The sequence below is a fragment of the Bombina bombina genome, chromosome 1 (genome assembly GCF_027579735.1).
Source record: "Bombina bombina isolate aBomBom1 chromosome 1, aBomBom1.pri, whole genome shotgun sequence".
NCBI classification, from domain to species: domain Eukaryota; kingdom Metazoa; phylum Chordata; class Amphibia; order Anura; family Bombinatoridae; genus Bombina; species Bombina bombina.
This window is the reverse complement of record NC_069499.1, coordinates 90499099-90524119: the sequence shown is the minus strand read 5'-3', so window position 1 is coordinate 90524119 and position 25021 is coordinate 90499099.

Genomic DNA, 25021 nt, shown 5'->3' with positions numbered 1-25021 from the left:
ATCCGATCCGTCCAGAAGTCTTCATCTGATGGGCCAGAAGAGGACATCCAGACCCGCAGAAGTCTTCATCCTATCCGGGCAGAAGAGGACATCTGGACCGGGAGAAGGCTTCATCCAAGCGGCATCTTCTATCTTCATCCATCCGACGAGGAGCGACTCCATCTTGAAGACATCCGGAGCAGAGCATCCTTCCAGCATGACGAACTAACGACAAATGACGGTTCCTTTAAATGATGTCATCCAAGATGGTGTCCCTCAAATTCTGATTGGCTGATAGGATTCTATCAGCCAATCGGAATTAAAGTAGGAAAAATCTGATTGATTGATGCTATCAGCCAATCGGATTGAAGTTCAATCCGATTGGCTGATTGGATCAGCCAATAGAATTGACCTCGCATTCAGCCACTCGGAATTCAAGGGACGCCATCTTGGATGACGTCATTTAAAGGAACCGTCATTCGTCGTTAGTTCGTCGTGCTGGAAGCATGCTCCGCGCCGGATGTCTTCAAGATGGAGTCGCTCCTCTTCGGATGGATGAAGATAGAAGATGACGCTTGGATGAAGCCTTCTCCCGGTCCGGCTGTCCTCTTCTGCCCGGATAGGATGAAGACTTCTGCCGGTCTGGATGTCCTCTTCTGGCCCATTGGATGAAGACTTCTAGATGGATCAGATGACCAATGGTGCCCGGCTTGGTGAAGACGGCTCAAGGTAGGGTGATCTTCAATGGGGTAGTGTTAGGTTTTTTAAGGGGGTATTGGTTGGGTTTTAGAGTAGGGGTGTGTGGGTGGTGGGTTGTAATGTTGGGGGGTATTGTATTCTTTTTTTTACAGGTAAAAGAGCTGATTACTTTGGGGCAATGCCCCGCAAAAGGCCCTTTTAAGGGCTATTTGTAATTTAGTATAGGGTAGGGCTTTTTATTATTTTGGGGGTTTTTAATTTATTAGGGGGCTTAGATTAGGTGTAATTAGTTTAAACTTCTTGTAATTTATTTTTATTTTCTGTAATTTATTTTTAATTTTTTTCGTAATTTAGTGTTTGTTTTTTTTCGTAATTTAGTTTATTGAATTTAATTGTAATTAATTGTAGGTAGTTTAGGTAATTTATTTAATGATAGTGTAGTGTTAGGTGTAATTGTAACTTAGGTTAGGATTTACTTTACAGGAAATTTTGTATTTATTTTAGCTAGGTAGTTATTAAATAGTTAATAACTATTTAATAACTATTGTACCTAGTTAAAATAAATACAAAGTTGCCAGTAAAATAAATATAAATCATAAGATAGCTACAATGTAAGTATTAGTTATATTGTAGCTATCTTATGGTTTATTTTACATTTAAGTATTTAGTTTTAAATAGGAATAATTTATTTAATTGTAGTTATTTTATTTAGATGTATTTAAATTATATTTAAATTAGGGGGTTGTTAGGGTTAGGGTTAGACTTGGGTTTAGGGGTTAATAACTTTATTATAGTAGCGGCGACGTTGGGGGTGACAGATTAGGGGTTAATAAATGTAAGTAGGTGTCGGCGATGTTAGTGCAGGCAGATTAGGGGTTAATAAGTGTAGTTAGGTTGCGGCGACATTGGGGGCAGCAGATTAGGGGTTAATAACTATAATGTAGGTTGCGGCGATGTTAGGGGCAGCAGATTAGCGGTTCATATGTATAATGTAGGTGGCGGCGATGTCCGGTTGGCAAATTAGGGGTTAAAAATATTTATTATAGTGTTTGCGATGTGGGGGGGCCTCTGTTTAGCGGTTAATAGGTAGTTAATGGGTGTTAGTGTACTTTTTAGCACTTTAGTTAAGAGTTTTATGTTCCGACGTTAGCCCATAAAACTCTTAACTACTGACTTTTAAATGCGGTAGAAGTCTTCACAGGAGAGGGTCTACAACTCACTTCTTCCAAGACTTGTAATACCAGTGTTAGGCAAATCCCATAGAAAAGATAGGATACGCGATTGATGTAAGGGGATTTGCGGTAGCCTCGAGTCGTGGAAGAAAAGTGAGCGGTACACCTGTACCTGCCAAACTTGTAATACCAGAGTTAGACAAAAAGCAGCATTAGGACCCCTTAATGCTGCTTTTTAAGGCTAACGCAAAACTCGTAATCTCGCCGAATGGAAATTGAGGAGAGGAGATTACATCAAATCAGATAGTCTCAGAGTGAAGAATTCCTACAGACATACATAGAGGAATGGTGGCTTGTTGAATAAATCCAGAACCTAGAGGTTGACCACTGATAGTAGTAATTTGGATAACTTGATCTTTTTCAAGAAGTGGTATCCGGAGAGAATCAGCAAAACTAGAATCAATGAATGTCCCTGCGGCCCCAGAATCAATTAAGGCTTGAACTTGAAACTTAGCACTTCCGAATTTCAAAGTAACAGGAACAAAAAGTTTTGGATTGAGGGAAGAAAAAGAGTTCCGACTTAACTCCCTTAGTTCCACAGTAAAGACAAAGTCCAAGAGTATGCCTCCTGAGGCGTTCAGCATCAGTTAATTTGATTGCACCTACATCCATAGGTTCTACAGACTCAGAGTGAAAAATAAGACAGATGTATTAATGTATTTATATAGTATGTGTATACATTTGTACACACAGATATATATATATATATATATATATATATATATATATATATATATATATATATATATATATATATATATATATACTGTATATGCATTGGAGCCCTTTGCAGTCAAATTCCTGAAAACATGAAAAAGCATATTTATTTAATATTAATATTTAATAATGGTTTTAACTATGTATTTGCTGTAGATATTTCACATTTCAATGGTCTTCACACAGGTGAATATGTTCTAAGTATCTTTAAATAGATATTCATATATATATTCCGGACTGGGGTTAACTGCCTGTGGCTCTGGTGACATCACAGCTTTTTTGGAGTGCTATTTAGCACCCAGGGCTGGGATGTTGCTGAGTTACTGGATATGTACCTGGTCTGGTCTTGGAGTGCAGTTCCCTTCCGTGTTTTGTATTTCTCTGGGTGATTACATCCACCTGTGCACCCCTTCTTTGTTCTCAGTTTGTTTGGCTTTGCAAGTTCGCATGGTGTGGCTGTGTTAGGGACTCAGGCAGTGGAAAGGACCTTGACGTGGTGCCTGAGCTTTTCCCATTTGGCCAGATGCGGTAACTAACCTTTCCAGTTGTGATTTTATCTTAGCTGTGAGCTAGCTGGTGAGTGCTGGGTGTCTCTATGTGTTGTATTACTTTTTGTTTGTAATCCCCCTTGTTTCTTGCACCCATTCCGGACTGGGTTTAACTGCCTGTGGCTCTGGTGACCTCACAGCTTTTTTGGAGTGCTATTTAGCACCCAGGGCTGGGATGTTGCTGAGTCACTGGATGTGTACCTGATCTGGTCTTGGAGTGCAGTTCCCTTCCGTGTTTTGTAAATATATATATATATATACAATATTCTTTAGAGATCAGCACTCACCAACTGTTAACAACACCTGGGTGCACTTCCAGGAGCATATCCACATACGTAAGAGAACCTGGGTCCGGCTGTCAGCCCAGTATAGGTCCTCAATAAGTAGACACTCTCGGTAAGGTAACAACACCTTTAGTGTATAAACAATGTCATGGCTTCATGCCATCAAACCATATCATTTCGACTCTCTCTAGGTTGAACCTGATGGACTTCTGTTACCCTCATCTACTATGTTACTATGTCATTTGGTTTATGTCCTTTCTAGGCAAAGAGGTTCAAAACACAATTTTTACACAAAAACAATGTACTTTTAAGGAACTCTAGTGTATGTGTGTCTGCCCACATTATACAGCAATTGTTGCATGCAGAGTAAAAACTAACATATGGTGAACAGGTAACAAGTAGGCAGTCATTTTAGCTATAATATGTGTGCTCTCAGGAGTAGTATTATCCTGTTATTTGGGTGCAAATCCTTCATAACACTTTAGGATAATTAAATTAATTATTCTCTGTTATATGATACCTTTTCCTTGAGTATAGAATTTAAAAAAAACTTACGCCTAGATTACGAGTTTTGCGTTAACAGGGGTGCGGTGCTAACGAGCAGTTTATGCTCACCGCTCACTTACAGACAGTGCTGGTATTATGGGTTTTTACAAACCCGGCGTTAACCGCAAAAAAGTGAAAACCGCAAAAAATTTTGCTCCACATCTCACCTCAATACCAGCGCTGCTTACGTTAGCGGTGAGCTGGCTGAACGTGCTCGTGCACGATTTCCCCATAGAAATCAATGGGGGAGAGCCGGCTGAAAAAAAACCTAACACCTGCAAAAAAGCAGCGTTTAGCTTCTAACGCAGCCCCATTGATTCCTATGGGGAGAATACATTTATGTCTACACCTAACACCCTAACATGAACCCCGAGTCTAAACACTCCTAATCTTACACTTATTAACCCTTAATCTGCCGCCCCCGATATTGCCGACACCTACATTATATTGATTAACCCCTAGTCTGCCGCTCCGGACACCGCCGCCACCTACATTATACTTATTAACCCCTAATCTGCTGCCCCCAACATCGCCGACACCTACATTATATTTATTAACCCCTAATCTGCTGTCCCTAACATCGCCGACACCTACCTACATTTATTAACCCCTAATCTGCCGCCCCCAACGTCGTTGCCACTATATTAAAGTTATTAACCCCTAAATTTAAGTCTAACCCTAACCCCTCTAACTTAAATATAACTAAAAGAAATCTAAATAAAATTCCTATCATTAAATAAATTATTCCTATTTAAAACTAAATACTTACCTATAAAATAAACCCTAAGATAGCTACAATATAACTAATAGTTACATTGGCCCCTATGTATCAAGCCGTCAACTTACCTGCATTCGACGGCCCCAACACGCTCGCCTAAGTTTGCCTAACATCGCTGCCGCGGACCTGAATACGTTCGCCAAAGTTATCAAAAAAGCTGTCAAGAAGCCACGCACCAAGTACTGAGCGATGAGCAGCGGACTGTTGTTAACTGACAGTCATCGATCTTGCTGCTCATCGGCTTCTTCGCAGCTTTCTTGCTAGCCTGTCACTAAGCACCCACACTATACTATAATGTTTTACCCCCTATACCGCCGCTCCCGGACCCTGCCGCAACTATAATAAATATATTAACCGCTAAACCGCCGCTCCCAGATCCCAACGCCACTATAATAAATATATGAACCCCTAAACCGCCGCCACCTACATTATACCTATTAACTCCTAATCTGCCGCCCGCTATACCGCGGCCACCTACATAAAGTTATTAACCCCTATCCAGCCGATCCCGGACCCCGTCACAAATAAATTAATTGTTTAACCCCTAAACCGCCGCACCCGGAGCCTTCCGCCACCTACATTACATTTATTAACCCCTATCCTGCCCCCCTACACCGCCGCCACCTACAGTACACTGATTAACCCCTAATCTACCCCCCTACACCCTCGCCACTATATTAAATGAATTAACCCCTAAACCTAAGTCTAACCCTAACACCCCTCTAACAAATATTATTTAAATTAATCTAAATAAATATTCCTATAATTAAATAAATTAATCCTATTTAAAACTAAATACTTACCTATAAAATAAACCCTAAGATAGCTACAACATAATGAATAATTACATTGTAGCTATTTTAGAGTTTATTTTTATTTTACAGGCAACTTTGTATTTATTTTAACTAGGTACAATAGCTATTAAATAGTTAATAACTATTTAATAGCTACCAAGTTAAAATATTTACAAATTTACCTGTAAAATAAATCCTAACCTAAGTTACAAATACACCTAACACTACATTATCAATAAATTAATTAAATAAATTAACTACAATGATCTAAATTAAAATACAATTTAATAAACTAAACTATATTACAAAAATAAACAAAACACTAAATTACAAAAATAAAAAAATATTACAAGAAGTTTAATCTAATTACACCTAATCTAATCCCCCTAATAAAATAAAAATAATAAAATTCCCTATCCTAAACTAAATTACAAATAGCCCTTAAAAGGGCCTTTTGCGGGGCATTGCCCTAAAGTAATAAGCTCTTTTACCAGCCCTTAAAAGGGCTTTTTGCGGGGCATTGCCCCAAAGTAATCAGCTCTTTTACCTGTAAAAAAAAAAATACAATACCCCCCCTAACATTACAACCCACCACCCACACGCCTCTACTCTAAAACCCACCCGATCCCCCCTTAAAAAAACCTAACACTACCCCATTGAAGATCACCTTACCATGAACCGTCTTCACGCAGCCGGGCCGAACTCTTCATCCGATCCAGGCACAAGTGGTCCTCCAGCCGGGCAGAAGTCTTCATCCGATCGGGGCAGAAGATGTCCTCCATCCAGCAGAAGTCTTCATCCAAGTGGCATCTTCTATCTTCATCCTTCCGGCGATGAGCGGCTCCATCTTGAAGACCTCCGGCGCGGAACATCCTTCTCGGCCGATGACTACCTGATGAATGGCTGGTCCTTTAAATGACGTCATCCAAGATGGCGTCCCTTGAATTCCGATTGGCGGAGGTCTTCAAGATCGAGCCGCTCATCGCTCGGATGAAGAGTTTGGCCCGGCTGGGTGAAGACAGCTCAAGGTAGGGTGATCTTCAATGGGGTAGTATTAGGTTTTTTAGCTTAGGTTAGGATTTATTTTACAGGTAAATTTGTAATTATTTTAACTAGGTAGCTATTAAATAGTTATTAACTATTTAATAGCTATTGTACCTAGTTAAAATAAATACAAAGTTGCCTGTAAAATAAAAATAAACCCTAAAATAGCTATAATGTAATTATTAATTATATTGTAGCTATCTTAGGGTTTATTTTAAAGGTATTTAGTTTTAAATAGGATTCATGTATTTAATTATAGGAATATGTATTTAGATTAATTTAAATAATATTTAAGTTAAGGGGGTATTAGGGTTAGGGTTAGACTTAGGTTTTGAGGTTAATTCATTTAATATATTGGCGGCGGTGTAAGCAGGTAGATTAGGGGTTAATGAATGTACTGTAGGTGGCGGCGGTGTAGGGGGGCAGGATAGGGGTTAATAAATGTAATGTAGGTGGCGGAGGGCTCCGGGGTGCTGCGGTTTAGGGGTTAAACAATTAATTTATTTGCGGCGGGGTCCGGGATCGGCAGGATAGGGGTTAATAACTTATAGGTGGCGGCGGTATAGGGGGCAGCAGATTAGGGGTTAATAGGTATAATGTAGGTGGCGGTGGGGTCCGGGGGCGGCGGTTTAGGGGTTCATATATTTATTATAGTTGTGGCGGTGTCCGGGAGTGGCGGTTTAGGGGTTAATAAGTATAAAGTAGGTGGCGGCGGTGTAGGGGGGGGGCAGATTAGGGGTGTTTAGACTCGGGGTACATGTTAGGGTGTTAGGTGCAGACACTTCCCATAGAAATCAATGGGATATCGGGCAGCAGCGAACATGAGCTCTCGCTGCTCTCAGACTCTTATTGATTCCTATGGGATCCGCCGCCTGCGGGGCGGCGGATTGAAAACCAGGTACGCTGGCCCAGAATAGTGGCAAGCGTATTTGCGGTTGACGGCTTGATAACTAGAGGCCTTCGTATCTATCTTAGGGTTTATTTTCATTTTACAGGCAAGTTTGTATTTACTTTAACTAGGTAGAATAGTTATTAGTTATTAACTATTTAATAACTACCTAGCTAAAATAAAGACAAAAGTACCTGTAAAATAAAACCTAACCTAAGTTACAATTACACCTAACACTACACTATAATTAAATTAATTCCCTAAATTAAATAAAATTATCTAAAGTACAAAAAAAACACTAAATTACAGAAAATAATAAAAAATTACAAGATTTTTAAACTAATTACACCTAATCTAATCCCCCTAACAAAATAAAAAAGCCCCCCCCCAAAATAAAAAAAAAAAGCAATACCCTACACTAAATTACAAATAGCCCTTAAAAGGGCCTTTTGCGGGGCATTGCCCCAAAATAATCAGCTCTTTTACCTGTAAAAAAAATTACAAATCCCCTCCCAACATTAAAATCCAACACCGACACAACCAACCCTACATTAAAACCCACCCAATCCCCCCTTAAAAAAAACTAACACTAACTACTTGAAGATCACCTTACCGGGAGACGTCTTCATCCAACCGGGCAGAAGTGGTCCTCCAGATGGGCAGAAGTCTTCATCCAAGCCGGGCATAATTGGTCCTCCAGACGGGCAGAAGTCTTCATCCAGACGGCATCTTCAATCTTCATCCATCCGGCACGGAGCGGGTCCATCTATCAGAATTCTATCAGCCAATCGGAATTAAGGTAGTAAAAATACTATTGGCTGATTGCATCAGCCAATAGAATGCCAGCTCAATCCTATTGGCTGATTGAATCAGCCAATAAGATTGAACTTCAATCCTATTGGCTGATCCAATCAGCCAATAGGATTTTTTCTACCTTAATTTCGATTGGCTGATAGAATTCTATCAGCCAATCGGAATTGAAGGGACGCCATCTTGGATGATGTCATTTAAAGGAACCTTCATTCCAGAAGAGCCGTCGGATGAAGAGGATGCTCCGCATCGGATGTCTTGAAGATGGACCCGCTCCACGCCAGATGGATGAAGATCGAAGATGCCGTCTGGATGTAGACTTCTGCCCGTCTGGAGGACCACTTCTGGCCGGCTTGGATGAAGACTTCTGCCCGTCTGGAGGACAACTTCTGCCCGGTTGGATGAAGACGTCTCCCAGTAAGGTGATCTTCAAGGAGTTGGTTGTGTGGGTGGTGGGTTTTAATGTTGGGGGGATTTGTACTTTTTTTTTTACAGGTAAAAGAGTTGATTACTTTGGGGCAATGCCCCGCCAAAGGCCCTTTTAAGGGCTATTTGTAATTTAGTTTATTGTAGGGCTTTTTTTATTTTGGGGGGGCTTTTTTATTTTGTTAGGGGGGTTAGATTAGGTGTAATTAGTTTAAAAGTCTTGTAATTTTTTTATTATTTCCTGTAATTTAGTGTCTGTTTTTTTTGTACTTTAGATAATTGTATTTAATTTAGGGAATTAATTTAATTATAGTGTAGTGTTAGGTGTAATTGTAACTTATGTTAGATTTTATTTTACAGGTTCTTTATTTTTATTGTCTTTATTTTAGCTAGGATGAAGAGTTTGGCCCGGCTGGGTGAAGACAGCTCAAGGTAGGGTGATCTTCAATGGGGTAGTATTAGGTTTTTTAGCTTAGGTTAGGATTTATTTTACAGGTAAATTTGTAATTATTTTAACTAGGTAGCTATTAAATAGTTATTAACTATTTAATAGCTATTGTACCTAGTTAAAATAAATACAAAGTTGCCTGTAAAGTTGCCTGTAAAATAAAAATAAACCCTAAAATAGCTATAATGTAATTATTAATTATATTGTAGCTATCTTAGGGTTTATTTTATAGGTATTTAGTTTTAAATAGGATTCATTTATTTAATTATAGGAATATGTATTTAGATTAATTTAAATAATATTTAAGTTAAGGGGGTATTAGGGTTAGGGTTAGACTTAGGTTTTGAGGTTAATTCATTTAATATATTGGCGGCGGTGTAAGCAGGTAGATTAGGGGTTAATGAATGTACTGTAGGTGGCGGCGGTGTAGGGGGGCAGGATAGGGGTTAATAAATGTAATGTAGGTGGCGGAGGGCTCCGGGGTGCTGCGGTTTAGGGGTTAAACAATTAATTTATTTGCGGCGGGGTCCGGGATCGGCAGGATAGGGGTTAATAACTTATAGGTGGCGGCAGTATAGGGGGCAGCAGATTAGGGGTTAATAGGTATAATGTAGGTGGCGGTGGGGTCCGGGGGCGGCGGTTTAGGGGTTCATATATTTATTATAGTTGTGGCGGTGTCTGGGAGTGGCGGTTTAGGGGTTAATAAGTATAAAGTAGGTGGCGGTGGTGTAGGGGGGGCAAAATAAAGGGGTGTTTAGACTCGGGGTACATGTTAGGGTGTTAGGTGCAGACACTTCCCATAGAAATCAATGGGATATCGGGCAGCAGCGAACATGAGCTCTCGCTGCTCTCAGACTCTTATTGATTCCTATGGGATCCGCCGCCTGTGGGGCGGCGGATTGAAAACCAGGTACGCTGGCCCAGAATAGTGGCAAGCGTATTTGCGGTTGACGGCTTGATAACTAGAGGCCTTCATATCTATCTTAGGGTTTATTTTCATTTTACAGGCAAGTTTGTATTTACTTTAACTAGGTAGAATAGTTATTAGTTATTAACTATTTAATAACTACCTAGCTAAAATAAAGACAAAAGTACCTGTAAAATAAAACCTAACCTAAGTTACAATTACACCTAACACTACACTATAATTAAATTAATTCCCTAAATTAAATAAAATTATCTAAAGTACAAAAAAAACACTAAATTACAGAAAATAATAAAAAATTACAAGATTTTTAAACTAATTACACCTAATCTAATACCCCTAACAAAATAAAAAGCCCCCCCCAAAATAAAAAAAAAAGCAATACCCTACACTAAATTACAAATAGCCCTTAAAAGGGCCTTTTGCGGGGCATTGCCCCAAAATAATCAGCTCTTTTACCTGTAAAAAAAATTACAAATCCCCTCCCAACATTAAAATCCAACACCGACACAACCAACCCTACATTAAAACCCACCCAATCCCCCCTTAAAAAAAACTAACACTAACTACTTGAAGATCACCTTACCGGGAGACGTCTTCATCCAACCGGGCAGAAGTGGTCCTCCAGATGGGCAGAAGTCTTCATCCAAGCCGGGCATAATTGGTCCTCCAGACGGGCAGAAGTCTTCATCCAGACGGCATCTTCAATCTTCATCCATCCGGCACGCAGCGGGTCCATCTATCAGAATTCTATCAGCCAATCGGAATTAAGGTAGTAAAAATACTATTGGCTGATTGCATCAGCCAATAGAATGCCAGCTCAATCCTATTGGCTGATTGAATCAGCCAATAGGATTGAACTTCAATCCTATTGGCTGATCCAATCAGCCAATAGGATTTTTTCTACCTTAATTTCGATTGGCTGATAGAATTCTATCAGCCAATCGGAATTGAAGGGACGCCATCTTGGATGATGTCATTTAAAGGAACCTTCATTCCAGAAGAGCCGTCGGATGAAGAGGATGCTCCGCGTCGGATGTCTTGAAGATGGACCCGCTCCACGCCAGATGGATGAAGATCGAAGATGCCGTCTGGATGTAGACTTCTGCCCGTCTGGAGGACCACTTCTGCCCGGCTTGGATGAAGACTTCTGCCCGTCTGGAGGACAACTTCTGCCCGGTTGGATGAAGACGTCTCCCAGTAAGGTGATCTTCAAGGAGTTGGTTGTGTGGGTGGTGGGTTTTAATGTTGGGGGGATTTGTACTTTTTTTTTTACAGGTAAAAGAGTTGATTACTTTGGGGCAATGCCCCGCCAAAGGCCCTTTTAAGGGCTATTTGTAATTTAGTGTATTTTAGGGCTTTTTTTTATTTTGGGGGGGCTTTTTTATTTTGTTAGGGGGGTTAGATTAGGTGTAATTAGTTTAAAAGTCTTGTAATTTTTTTATTATTTCCTGTAATTTAGTGTCTGTTTTTTTTTGTACTTTAGATAATTGTATTTAATTTAGGGAATTAATTTAATTATAGTGTAGTGTTAGGTGTAATTGTAACTTAGGTTAGATTTTATTTTACAGGTTCTTTATTTTTATTGTCTTTATTTTAGCTAGGTAGTTATTAAATAGTTAATAACTATTTAATAACTATTCTACCTAGTTAAAATAAATACAAACTTGCCTGTAAAATAAAAATAAACCCTAAGCTAGCTACAATGTAACTATTAGTTATATTGTAGCTATCTTAGGGTTTATTTTATAGGTAAGTATTTAGATTTAAATAGGAATAATTTAGTTAATGATTGGAATTATATTTAGATTTATTTTAATTATATTTAATTTAGGGGGGTTAGGGTTAGACTTAGATTTAGAGGTTAATAACTTTAATATAGTGGCGGCGACGTTGGGGGCGGCAGATTCGGGGTTAATAAATGTAGGTAGGTGTTGGCGATGTTAGGTATGGCAGATTAGGGGTTAATAATATTTAAATAATGTTTGCGATGCGGGAGTGCGGCGGTTTAGGGGTTTATATTTATTATAGTGGCGGCGATGTCCGGTTCGGCAAATTAGGGATTAAAAATGTAATTTTAGTGTTTGCGATGTGGGAGGGGTTAATAGGTAGTTTATGGGTGTTAGTATACTTTTTAGCACTTTTATGATACGGCGTTGTAGTGTAAAACTCTTAAAGGGCCATAATACCCAAATGTTGAAACACTTGAAAGTGATGCAGCATAGCTGTAAAAAGCTGACTAGGAATTATCACCTGAACATCTCTATGTAAAAAAGAAAGATATTTTACCTCAAAAGTTTATCAGTAGCCACATCCCATTGTAAAGGACTTCTAAGCAGCAAATCAGTATGTCTGTCCCGGTACAGCTAAGGGGTTGAGACTCGTGCACTCATGTTATTTCCCTATTCAGTTTAAAAGAAGTTTACTATGAAATCTCATGAGAGTTAATTCAAATCTCATGAGATCACAGTAAAAGAGTTCATGACCTCAGCACTGCTGATGCTGATTGGCTGCTGTTCATTTCTTCATTTTTTATTTTTTTTACCTGCAGCTGAGCAGCAGCTGAGTATAACTTTTTACACAGAACTTACTCTGCTGAGCTGAGGAGATTGTGAGGTAAAATATCTTCCTTTTTTACATAGAGATGCTCAGGTGATATTTTCCTGTCAGTTATACTGCATCAGTTTCAAGTGATTTAGCATATGAGTATTATGTCCCTTTAACTACTGACTTTATAATGCAGTACCAGTCTTGACAGGAGAGGGTCTACCGCTCACTTTTTGGAAGACTCGTAATACCGGCGCTATGCAAGTCCCATTGAAAAAAGAGGATACGCAATTGACGTAAGTGGATTTGCAGTATTTCCGAGTCTGGCCAAAAAAGTGAGCGGTACACCTGTCCCTGCAAGACTCGTAATACCAGCGGGCGTTAAAAAGCAGCGTTGGGACCGGCCAACACTGCTTTTTAAGCCTAACGCACAACTCGTAACCTAGGCCTTAGGTTCTCAACAAAAAGCATAGCACATTCTATCAACCAGTGTAGTAACTACAATAGAGCAAAATAGTTGTATTATTATAATAATTATTACTAATATTATTATTATTATTATTATTATACATAACATTCCCTCATCCTTAATGTTTTGTATGCTCACCACAATAATATGGTTACTGATTTGTATTTAATTTCCTTATAGGGATATCATATTCAAAAATGTTTTTATCCCATCATACAAAGATTGTTTCAAAATATACTACTCACACATACATTTGTTTGTTTTTTTGTTTTTTCTAAATATCATTTTTATTGAGGTATTTAGGGAATATAAACAATCAGTGTTCCAACTTAACATGCATCATAGTATACATATGTCATAAAGCAGCAGAGATATTACAAGGTACAATATTCAACAGAAGTTACTATATGACAGTATAACAAAATGAAAAATATTTCAAGATACGGTAATCTTTTGGGAGACAATGACCGCATAACATAGTACCTAATTTTTTTATATTTTGAATAGTTTATACAACTTTATATCCCCTTGCAATACATTTAAACCACTAGCGATATGTGATCCCCAAATAGTAAGTAGGGGTCTCTCATATACTTATGAAAACATTACTTTAGTTTGTGGAGTTACTGGGGAAACAGGAATAAAATTATAGATTTGAGGGATGCATTTTCCTATGCTTACGTAAGCAGTATCGGGGGGGGGGGGGCAAAGACATAAGATTGATAAAAAATAGTACAATGGAAGCTAAAGCCACTGTACATATTTTAAAAACAGGCATTGTGTATATGAGACAGGGAATTACTTAGGGTTGGAATTATCAATGTCCCATGAAAGTGTTGTCAAAGTTATAACACTATATATGAATAGAGTCTAGGACAGGGGAGGAAGCCAACATTATAAATATGCCTCGCTGTCATGTAACATGAATTCTGGGCTGCGCCATCTCGGTCGCTGACAGCACAGCCCTCATATAACCAACTAACAAGGCTACTGCAGTAAAGGTATCAGCCCTCTCAACTTCTGCCTAGACACATATAATGTTATATATAAATTGTCTCCAAGGAATAGTATAGACCTGTTCAGCATGATACAATTGAGTGGTGAGGTATGACTCACTGAGTTAGAGGTATAATTGATGCACCGGTATAACCAAGGTTTGGTCAACTTGACCAAAAACACAAAACAGAAACTATCTGTAGTCAATCTCAGTACATCAATGCTCTCTTTTATTCAAACAGTCTAGGATAAAACTATGAATCGGATCATATAGAGGGCGACTGGGAAGTAATGTATTATGCGTCATATTAAATATGTGGCCAGCAGTACCAAACTAGATTATCATAGATATGCATTAACAGAAAACCCCATTTAAAATAGTATCTACAACTAGTAACAAGGAACTTTTAGCTCTTTGAAAATGTTAAAGTAACTCTGAGATTAAGTGATCTGCAAACTACAACTATAAGAATATATATCTGTATAACACATATAATCTGTAACCCCTTGGTATAGTAACCTCCGTTTCTTGTAAATTGTAAATAGATCTTTTAGGGAGCTACTTGTTACACACATCTAATGTTATAAGAAATCATTATATAAGGATAACATGTGCAAACAATTTAAAGGTATAACTTGGTAACATAAGGTTCATACATCCAACTAGAAGCGCCAGCACAGTATGTAGGGAGAAACAAAAGTACAGGTTCACGTATCTCTCACATTGAATATACTTTTATTTAGCCCATGCCGAGTCTGGGAGTTATCAAATTCAAAGGCATGGTATCACTCCAGCTGTCTCGACGTCTTTCGATGCCATAGATTTGGGAGTGGTATAGACGAGTCATCTCAAAGTTGACAAATATCTTGGGATTGAGTGAGGTATTGCATAGCTGAGCCTCTTCAGGTAAGTTGGCAAAGGAGTGATCAGACAGCCCCGTGGTCCATAACTAACGCACTCCCTGTTGCAACTGTAGCCGCTATAAGGTCATCCTTCAGCTTGTGCAAAGAGCATAAGTTCTACTCCTGTGGTTCGGACTCATCTCCCACAGTGCAGATAGTGCAAAACAAAAGGAGATCTTCCAGATTGCATTAGTTGTTTGTGATTGTTGTGGTAGTGGCGTCTAGAGCTAGGTATGGCAGGGAGCTGTGATGCCCCATGAGGTATGTCGGCTCGTTGGGCAGCCAGGAAGCAAGATTCACCTCAGTGTAATTCTTTTCTTCTTTACTTATAGCATGACTTCTCTTTATAGTTGTAGGCGGGAAACGGAACGTCAGCTTGTTAGAGGAATCTAATATGACTGTGTATACTTCGGAAAATGGAGAGATCTGTGTTGCCACCATGATATGTGGCAAACTCGGTATTTCCAACGCTAAGGTCTGTAATCCGATCATCCGCTCGTGTATGGGCAGTATTACCTATTGCTGCTTTTTCACAAACCTTACGCAGTGTCAGCGCTAAGTTGAAAAAATGTTCATTGAGTAGTTGAGCCATCGTCGATTCCCAGTCATCTAGGGCGTCCATGATGGTTATAGTTCTGACAAAATATCATAACCAAAAGTAACCGTTCAATCTAGTTTCTGGAGACTCCGGGTAGTATAAGTAACTACTGGTGGTATTTATCGGGTTTTTAAAGACGAGTAAACTATCTTTTAATCAAGTTAGAGCCATGAGCTCTTTACACACGCGTTTGGCTTCTTCGACAGCTAGCTCCTCCCCCCATACATTTGATTTTTGAAAATAGATGTACCAGTGCTAAATAAAAACAACGTTTTCTGTTTTAGTTGATCCTATCAGACAATGAGCATTAGAGTCCCGAAAGCCAGTTACTAGTTTCCCATTAAACAGTTTTAACTTAAAGGGACAGCCAAGTCAAAATTTAACTTGATTCAGATAGGGCATGCAATTTTCAACAAATTTCCATTTTACTTCTTTAATCAAATTTACTTTATTCTCTTAATATTCTTTGTTGAAAGCTAAACCTAGGTAGGCTGCCTCTTTTCTCAGTGCATGTTGACAGTTTTTCACAGTTAGACACTGCTAGTTAATGTGTGCTATGTAGATAACATTGTGCTCACTCCCGTGGAGTTATTTATGAGTCAGCACTGAATGGCTAAAATGCAAGTCTGTCAAAAGAACTGAGATAAGGGGAAGGTATGCAGAGGCTTAGATACAAGATAATCACAAAGGTAAAAAGTATATCAATATAACAGTGTTGGTTATGTAAAACTGGAGAATGGGTAATAAAGGGATTTTTAATATTTTAAAACAAAAAAATTTTTCAAGTAGACTGTCCCTTTAGCCTTTTTTGTGCAAAAGAATATTTTTAATATAATTAGCAACTGCATTTTCTAATACACGATGGAGCTTTCTTAAATATCATTTTACTTAGATATATTTCTAGTCAAAGGTGTATGCGGTATACAACACTATTTTTTTTGACCCAGTAATGATGGATTGTAATATTGTTTTGTGATGTCAAAACCATGGCAGTTTTTTCCCCCCCATGAAAAACACATATAAACTGATACAGTTTAACCTGTTATTATTATTTATTTATAAAGCGCCAACATAGTCCGCAGCGCTGTCCATGGGTACAATTCATTTAGATAAAACAATGTTATAAAACTTGTAAGAGACAAGACAAAATTTACAAACACATACAGGAGGAATTAAGGACCCTATTCCTGTGGGAACTTATAATCTAGAAGGGTAGGAGGTTGAGAAGCAGGAGATGTTAATGCAGAGTTAGATGAGGGAAATATTAGGTAAGTGAGATTAATTTAATATTGAGTTGGGTGGTAAGCTTCTCTGAACAAAAAAAGTCTTCAGGGAGCATTTAAAGGAAGAAAGATTAGGGCAAAGCCTGACAGCACGAGTGAGAGTGTTCCAGAGGGTAGGTGCTGTACGATAGAAGTCCTGCAGTCTAGCATGAGAGGAGCTGATAGTTGAAGATGCAAGGAGCAGGTTATTGTTGGATCTTAGTGGGCGGGCTGGAGTACACTTGTTGATTAGAGAGGATAGGTAGTGGGGAGCGGCGTTGGTAAGAGCTTTGAATGAAAGGGTGAGAATTTTGAATTTAATTCTGCTGTGAATGGGGAGCCAATGAGGGGACGCGCAGAGAGGTGCAGCAGATACAGAGTGATGGGAAAATGGATTAGCCTGGCAGAGGTATTTCAAATGGATTGAAGGGGGGAGAGGCAGCAAAGTCAATTAAGGAAATAACATGGGACTGAATTATTTGCTTTGTGGTGTTAGCGCTCAGAAAAGGGCGAATCTTGGAAATATTGCGTAGGTGGTTGCGGCAGGATGAAGAAATCGATTGGATGTGGGGGACGAAGGATAGATTTGAGTCAAGTGTAATTCCAAGGTAGCAGACTTATCTATGGGGAGATGGTGATGCTGTCAACAGAGCTAGAAATGTCAGAAATTGGTGTAGAGCTTGAGGGGGGGATTAGAACGAGCTCAGTCTTGGACATGTTAATCTTTAGGTAGTGAGAGGCCATCCAGGACAAAATACCAGATAAGCAGTCGCTAACATGAGAAAGGACAGAGGGAGAGAGAGCTTTTGGCTAAATACAATTTCTCACCACTATGTGGAAAAACAACAAACTTAAGTCTCAGAAAACAGTTTACCTGTGAATGGGGACATGATTTATATAAAGCAACACAAAACCTCAAAAGCTACAAATAAAACTTTGTAGAGCGACAACACTTCTCAGGGCCCCTGGTCAAAGGTTACGAGTGTATAACCCTGTTCATACAATTGCTGATCTTGAGAATTACAATATTTTAGTGATTATAGCAAGTATTTTTTTCAGGTTTCCATAAGGTTATTCATTTTTTTTGCAAATATATAGGCTATTATACAAAAGAGGGATAACAGCTATATACACTGCTCTGCTGAGCGGCACTGGAGAAAATCTAGGAGTTCCGTTGATTTTCAACACTACAAATTTATCTTGAACTCCTACTATTCTGACCTTAATTTCCATAAGCAACACTACTTCTCTACTGTTATCTCTAATCTTTTTTCAAACCCAAAATGTTTGTTCTCCACTTTCAATACTCTTCTTTGCGCTCCCCCTCCTCCTAATACAACTTCTCTGTCAGCTCAAGACTTTGCCATGCCAACCACTTCAATAAGAAAATCAACTCCATCAGAAATGAAATCAGCTCTCAACATAATTCCATTCTCTCACCCCCTCAAATGCTCTCAATCAACCACAAACCACATAACCTTAAACTTAGCTCATTCTCCCCTGTTACTGAGAAAGAAGATTCGGCACTTATACTGCGCTCTCACCTCACTACCTGTCCCCTTGACCCTATCCCTATACTCACACACACTTTCAACCTCTCCTTCAGCACCGGTATATTTCCCTCATCGCTGAAACATTCACTGGTCACACCCAGGGCCGCCATCAGGGGGTGACAGGGGTGACTGCTGTCAGGGGCCCAATGGGCCAGGGGGGCCCCATGAGGCAAGAACTAAAAAAAAATTATTATTTTTTTTAATTTTTGGCAGCCACCAGTTGGTACTACAGCAGAGTGCTAATTGAGCATGGGAAATGTTATTACAAGGAGTAAAGTATTAGCATTTGAGAGGATTTCTGAGTGTGCACTAAATCACTATGTACAGTGTGAGACAGACTTGGCACTTTGCTTGTACAGTGTGTGCCTGAGTCAGACGGCAGATCACTTTCATTTGCAGAGAAGGTAGGAATTACTTAGCAAATGTTTTTTATTTCTTTGTGCAATTTCAGATTGTAACTTCAATTTGGTAGTAGTTGTATGGTGGGGCCAGAGGTCCATAAAAACACATTTTCTTTTAGCAGCAGTGTATTTATGATTATTTGACAATGCTGTAAAAATTCTATATTTAAAACCATGCAGAAATGTTTCCTCCTCAATACACAAATGGTAGGTGCCCTTTTGGAAGATATATATATATATATTACATTCCAGTTTACTGCCCCTTTATGCAAGGACTTTCCAGATGCAAGGAGGCATTTTATCATTTATAGTTTTACATCTGCATAAAATGTTATACTCTCAGACTAAGATTGCTCAGTGTTTGAAATGAGACAGGTTAACTTAAAACTGGTCAGTTTACACTACAGCTGACTGAATTTTGAAATACATACCAACAAGCCTAAATCCTGCATTTAACCAGATCTAATGGTATGAGTACCACAGCTTATGGTTCCACCAAGACCATATTAGAGTACAGCATTTTCAAAATCCATAAGTACAGCTGACAGATGGGAACATTTGTACACTATATTTGAAGTGGTGCTCTTGGTTGGGGAAAATGGGGAAAAAACAAACAAACAAACAAACATATGTCAACCTTTTAAAAGTACTTTTCTTCATCTAGCAATCTACCCAGATTACCCAGATAATGTACAATTTTGAATTCACAGAATTATTTTTGTTTGCACATTTACAAATATGATTCTTTAAAAAGTGATCTCTTAATTGCTGCAATTTTTTTATCATGCGTGTCACACACTGTTGATTTAGGGGATGCAAGGTGCATAAATCTTTACTCCTGTGAGTGTTTCTGTGGGTGTCTGTGTTTATGTCTTTGTGCTTTGGTTTGTGTCTCTATGAGTGTGTATGTATTTTTTTTCTGTGGGTCTCTCTGTGAGGGTGTGTGCATATGTCTTTCATATTTTTCTATGCGTGTCTCTGTGAGGGTGTGTGTATGTTTGTCTTTGTGTAGTTTCTCTGGATGCCTCTGTGAGGGTGGGTGTGTATGTCTGAGTTTTTCTGTGGATGTCTCTGTGAGGGTGTGTGTTTTCTGTGGGTGTCTCTGTGAGGGTGTGTGTATGTCTTTGTGTGTTTTCTGTGGATTTCTCACTGAGGGTGTTTGTATGTGTCTTTGTGTGTTTTATGTGGTTGTCTCTCTGTGTGTGTATGTCTTTGTGTGTTTTCTGTGGGTGTCTCTGTGTGTGTGTGTATGTCTTTGTGTGTTTTCTGAGGCTGTCTATGTTGGTGTTTCCTTGGGTGTATGTGCAAGTTTGTGTGTCTGTGTGTCCATTGTCTGTTCCTTTTTAGGACATTTTGAGCTTACTACTGATTATTCACATCTTTCTACAGACTTTGAGCTAACAAGACCTTTCCGGAAGTCACTAATTCACCAATTAACCTTTAAATTATTGTTTTGGCAGTTCAGGGCCCTTCCTTTCAGCTACTGCATGCTGTTGTCATCATTTAGTTGGCATCTTCCTTTACAAAAAGATAATCAGAAGTCCATATTTTGTTTTCTAAATCTCCTTTTTTTTTTTTTTTTTTACAAAATTGTAGTTTACCTCATTACTTGTCAGGTCAATGTAAACAAGTGCTGAGTGTCTGTTTGGGTGTCTGTGTCTGAGTGTGTTTCTTTGCGTGCTAGAGTGTCTATATGTAAATCCTTATGTGTGAGTGTGTGTGTGTGTTTCAGTGTATGAGTGTGTCTGTGTTTGTGTAGGCTACTAACTTTATAACATTTCCAAGTTTAAATAGACACTTAAGAATAAAGTGCATATACCTTTTAGTTACTTGGTAAAAAAATGGCACATGTGGTGGCCCTGGTCACACCTATCCTCAAAAAACCTTCCCTTGATCCTATCTCCCCATCCAACTACCGCCCTATTTCCCTCCTCCTTCTTGCATCAAAGCTTCTTGAAAAACTAGCTTATGCACGCCTATCCCATTTCCTTACAATAAACTCCCTCCTTGACCCATTGCAATCTGGATTTCGTCCCCATCACTCCACAGAAACAGCAATTGTTAAGGTTACCAACAACCTACTTACAGCAAAATCAAAAGGACACTTCTCTCTGCTTATTCTCCTTGATCTGTCCGCAAGCCTTTGACACTGTTGACCACCCTCTCTTGCTCCAAACCCTCCAATCCTTCGGCATATGTGACACAGCCCTCTCGTGGCTCTCTTCCTACCTGTCAAACCGTACCACTAATGTAGCCTTCTCTGGGGCCTCCTCTGCCCCGTCACCACTTTCTGTCGGAGTACCGCAAGGCTCTGTCCTCGGTCCCCTTCTCTTCCCAATCTACACGTCATCACTAGGTTCCCTAATAAAGTCCCATGGTTTACAGTATCATTTGTATGCCGACGACACCCAAATCTACTTCTCTGCACCAGACATTTCTCCTTCCTTGCTAACCTGTGTCACTAACTGTCTTTCTCACATCTCCAACTGGATGTCCTCTCACTACCTCAAGCTAAATCTCTCCAAAACTGAGCTCCTTATTTTCCCCCCTTCTTCTAAACTCTCCACCCCCAATCTCTCTATAACTGTCGACAACTCCATCATTACCCCTACCCCGCATGCCCGATGTCTTGGGGTCACATTTGATCTTTCTTTCACTCCTCACATTAAGTCTTTGGCTAAAGCCTACCGCTTCCACCTTAAAAACATCTCTAAAATTAGACACTTCCTTACACAAGACACAACTAAGATTTTAATCCACTCTCTCATCCTCTCCCGCCTCGATTACTGCAACTCTGTCCTCTCTGGTCTCCCCACCTACCGCCTAGCTCCTTTACAATCCTTAATGAATGCCTCTGCCAGACTCATCTTCCTTACACGTCGCTCTTCATCTGCTGCACCTCTCTGCCAATCCCTTCACTGGCTTCCTCTTGCCTCTAGGATCAAACACAAAATTCTCACTCTGACATACAAAGCCCTCAACTGCACTGCTCCCCCCTATATCTCAGACCTTGTCTCCAGATACTCTCCCTCCCGTCCCCTTCGCTCTGCTCACGACCTCCTCCTCTCCTCCTCTCTTGTCACCTCATCACACTCCCGTTTAAAGGACTTCTCCAGACTGGCTCCCATCTTGTAGAACTCTCTGCCTTGCTCCACAAGACTCTCTTCTAGTTTTAAAAGCTTCAAGTGCTCCCTAAAGACTCTGCTGTTCAGGGATGCATACAAACTACGCTAACCTTTCTTTATACCAGTTCCTCTCCTCCATTGCTATCCCCTGAACCCCCTAGCATGTAAGCTTAAGAGTCCAGTTGTTTGTTGATCACCTTCTCAAGAGCTGACTACAACAGTGCAACTCTTGGCAGGGCCCTCTACCCATTTGATCCCTATAACTGTTTTTTTGTACTCCACCTTTGTTAATAGCGCTGCGGAATCTGTTGGCGCTCTACAAATAAACGATAATAATAATAATAATAATAATAATGCTTGAATGTTAAACAGCACATCTTTCTTTATTTTTGTTTTTCTTTCTTTTTTAAAATAGCTTTATTTGAATAACGCTGCAATGTTTGGAGCACTTTTCACAATTTAGTCTAAATTTTTGCACATCATTTAAAAAATGGTGTCTCACTGGAATTAAAAAAAGTGACTCAATGAGATGCTTATAGTTGTATATTAAAAGCTATATTATGGGTGCAATTTTTTTATTACATGAACAAATCCCTTTAAAATTTAATCTGAGAAAACACGTTGTCTGAAACTAATCTATGTTGAATCTTCTACAACACAACTAATTTTTAATATGACTGCTCAAATAAATTGCTTTATTCCTTAAATCATTTAAAAATATTTACAAGAGTATTGGCATTTTAACAGAAAAAAATACAGAAGCGCTATTTAAAACTTTAACTAAGGCCAAGTCTTTCTCGGATTTTCAGCGTAAACTTCCGAATTTCTCACTCAGTTAACCTGATTAAAAAGATGCTATATCTTTGGGGTTTCAAAAGCTCTGTAAATCATCTCTGCAGATAGTTTTCTTGGCTCACTATAATTAACCTACAACAACCAACTGTTCAGGAACAGTACAGCAGTCTGTACTTTACATGGCACAGTTAGCATTGGCTGGTTGGTTGGCTTAGTTGGTTAAAGCTCCAATTGATAAATTCAGTCCTGTATACAAATAAACTAGGAATACCAACACTTATAATGCAGGTAATTATAGCTAGAGGTAGCCATGGCTCGAAAACAAACAAACAAACAAAAAATCTGAAAAAAACCTGTCCATAAAGAGAGAATTAATTAAACCAAAGGCAGCAACAAAAGGCAAATTAACATATGGGGTTGACTGAGGTGCTGTAAGGCCGAGGGACTTACTGGGTGTTGGTATGAGGATGACAGAGAGGCTGGAAGGACAGGGGTCTTACCTGATGTGGGCATTTGACTAACAGAGGGGCTGCAATGCCAGGGGTCTTACCTGATGTGGGCATTTGACTGACAGAGGGGCTGCAATGCCAGGGGTTTAACTGATGTGGGCATGTAGCTGACAGAGTGACAGATTACAAGTGCCGCACTATTTAGCACTTTTGCTCACGCACAAACACCCCCAGAAGTAAACTTTTAACTTACACTAATTTGAGGACTTCATATATCACGACCAAGTTAACTTCTTCTCCCCAAAGACCTTAATAGTGTACACAAACTGTAAAAAAAAACTAACGCTTATCACTCGCACACTAACCCGACACCACATTAGACCTAGAGAGCTAACCTGAAGATAGTTATGAATATTTTACATTCCTATCTTCTTCACATAGAAGAAAATGTTCTATTTATTTTTAAAGATATTTCTATATACTGTATGTCTGAATTATATTTGTAAAATCTGAATATATGAATATATATAGTTATATACACATATAAATATAAATATCTATTTAGAAATACAAAAAACACATTTCCCTATGTGAAGAACATTGGAATGTTAAATATTTATAGTACATACACAGTGAAACACATTATTAAATATTACAATTGAATAAAAAGGATTTTCCATGTTTTCAGCTATTTAAATGTAAAGGGCTCCACAGTTTATATATATAATATGTGTATACATGTATATATATATATATATGTGTCAATATGTATATATATATATATATATATATATATATATATATATATATATATATATATATATACACACACATATAAACATAAATACACATGTATGCTCATATATACATATGTATATATACAAACATACACATCACATATTTAGACACCTATATATACACATTATAACCCTTTCCATTCAAATACCTTGCCATGTACCATAAACCTTTTAACACTTATAACATTTTTTTATATTTTTAAGAATAATTTTTATCACTTAGGGGCCGATTTACCAATGTCTGGCAGACATGATACGCTGTAGCGTATCATGTCCGCCAGACATCGCTGAATGCCGACAGAATACGCTGTCGACATTTAACATTGCACAAGCATTTCTGGTAAACTACTTGTGCAATGCCCCCCCTGCTGGGGGTGTCAATCAACCCGATCTTATAGGATCGGGCGGATTGATGTCCGCAGCCTCAGACGCAGTGGACCAATTAAGGAGCAGCGATCTTAAGACCGCTGCTTCATAACTGCTGTTTCCGATGAACCTGAAACGGGGGCATCAGGGACCATTCTGCCCTTCATAAATCGGCCCCATTGTATATATATATGAGCGTATATAATGTATTTATGTTGTTTTTGGTGCAACTTTTTATTTAGCCCTAACCCTTTATTCAAGGACTTCAGTCAAGCTAACCCGAAGAGAGTAGATTTAGTTTGTGCTTGTGCAGTCGCTTTTACTTTCATGTTGTAATACCCAAACAAATTGTAATCTAGCCCAGAGCTGGAAAGAGTTCTTTCTTTCTTTCTTTTTGTTTTCCCCCTAATTTTATAGTAACTATAACTGTGGGATTTCATGGATATCTTGAAGGATTTAAAGAACTCATTAACTGATTGTAATTATGAAGATTTTACATAAGTAAAACAACATGGAAACCAAGATCTATAATCTGAAGCCACTTGCATAATGTCTTGCTAGATGTCTCCTCTGCTCCCCCCAAAATGTGTTTGCCAATCACTTTCCCCTGCATCTTGTTGCCATTGCAAGCTAAGTTGAGC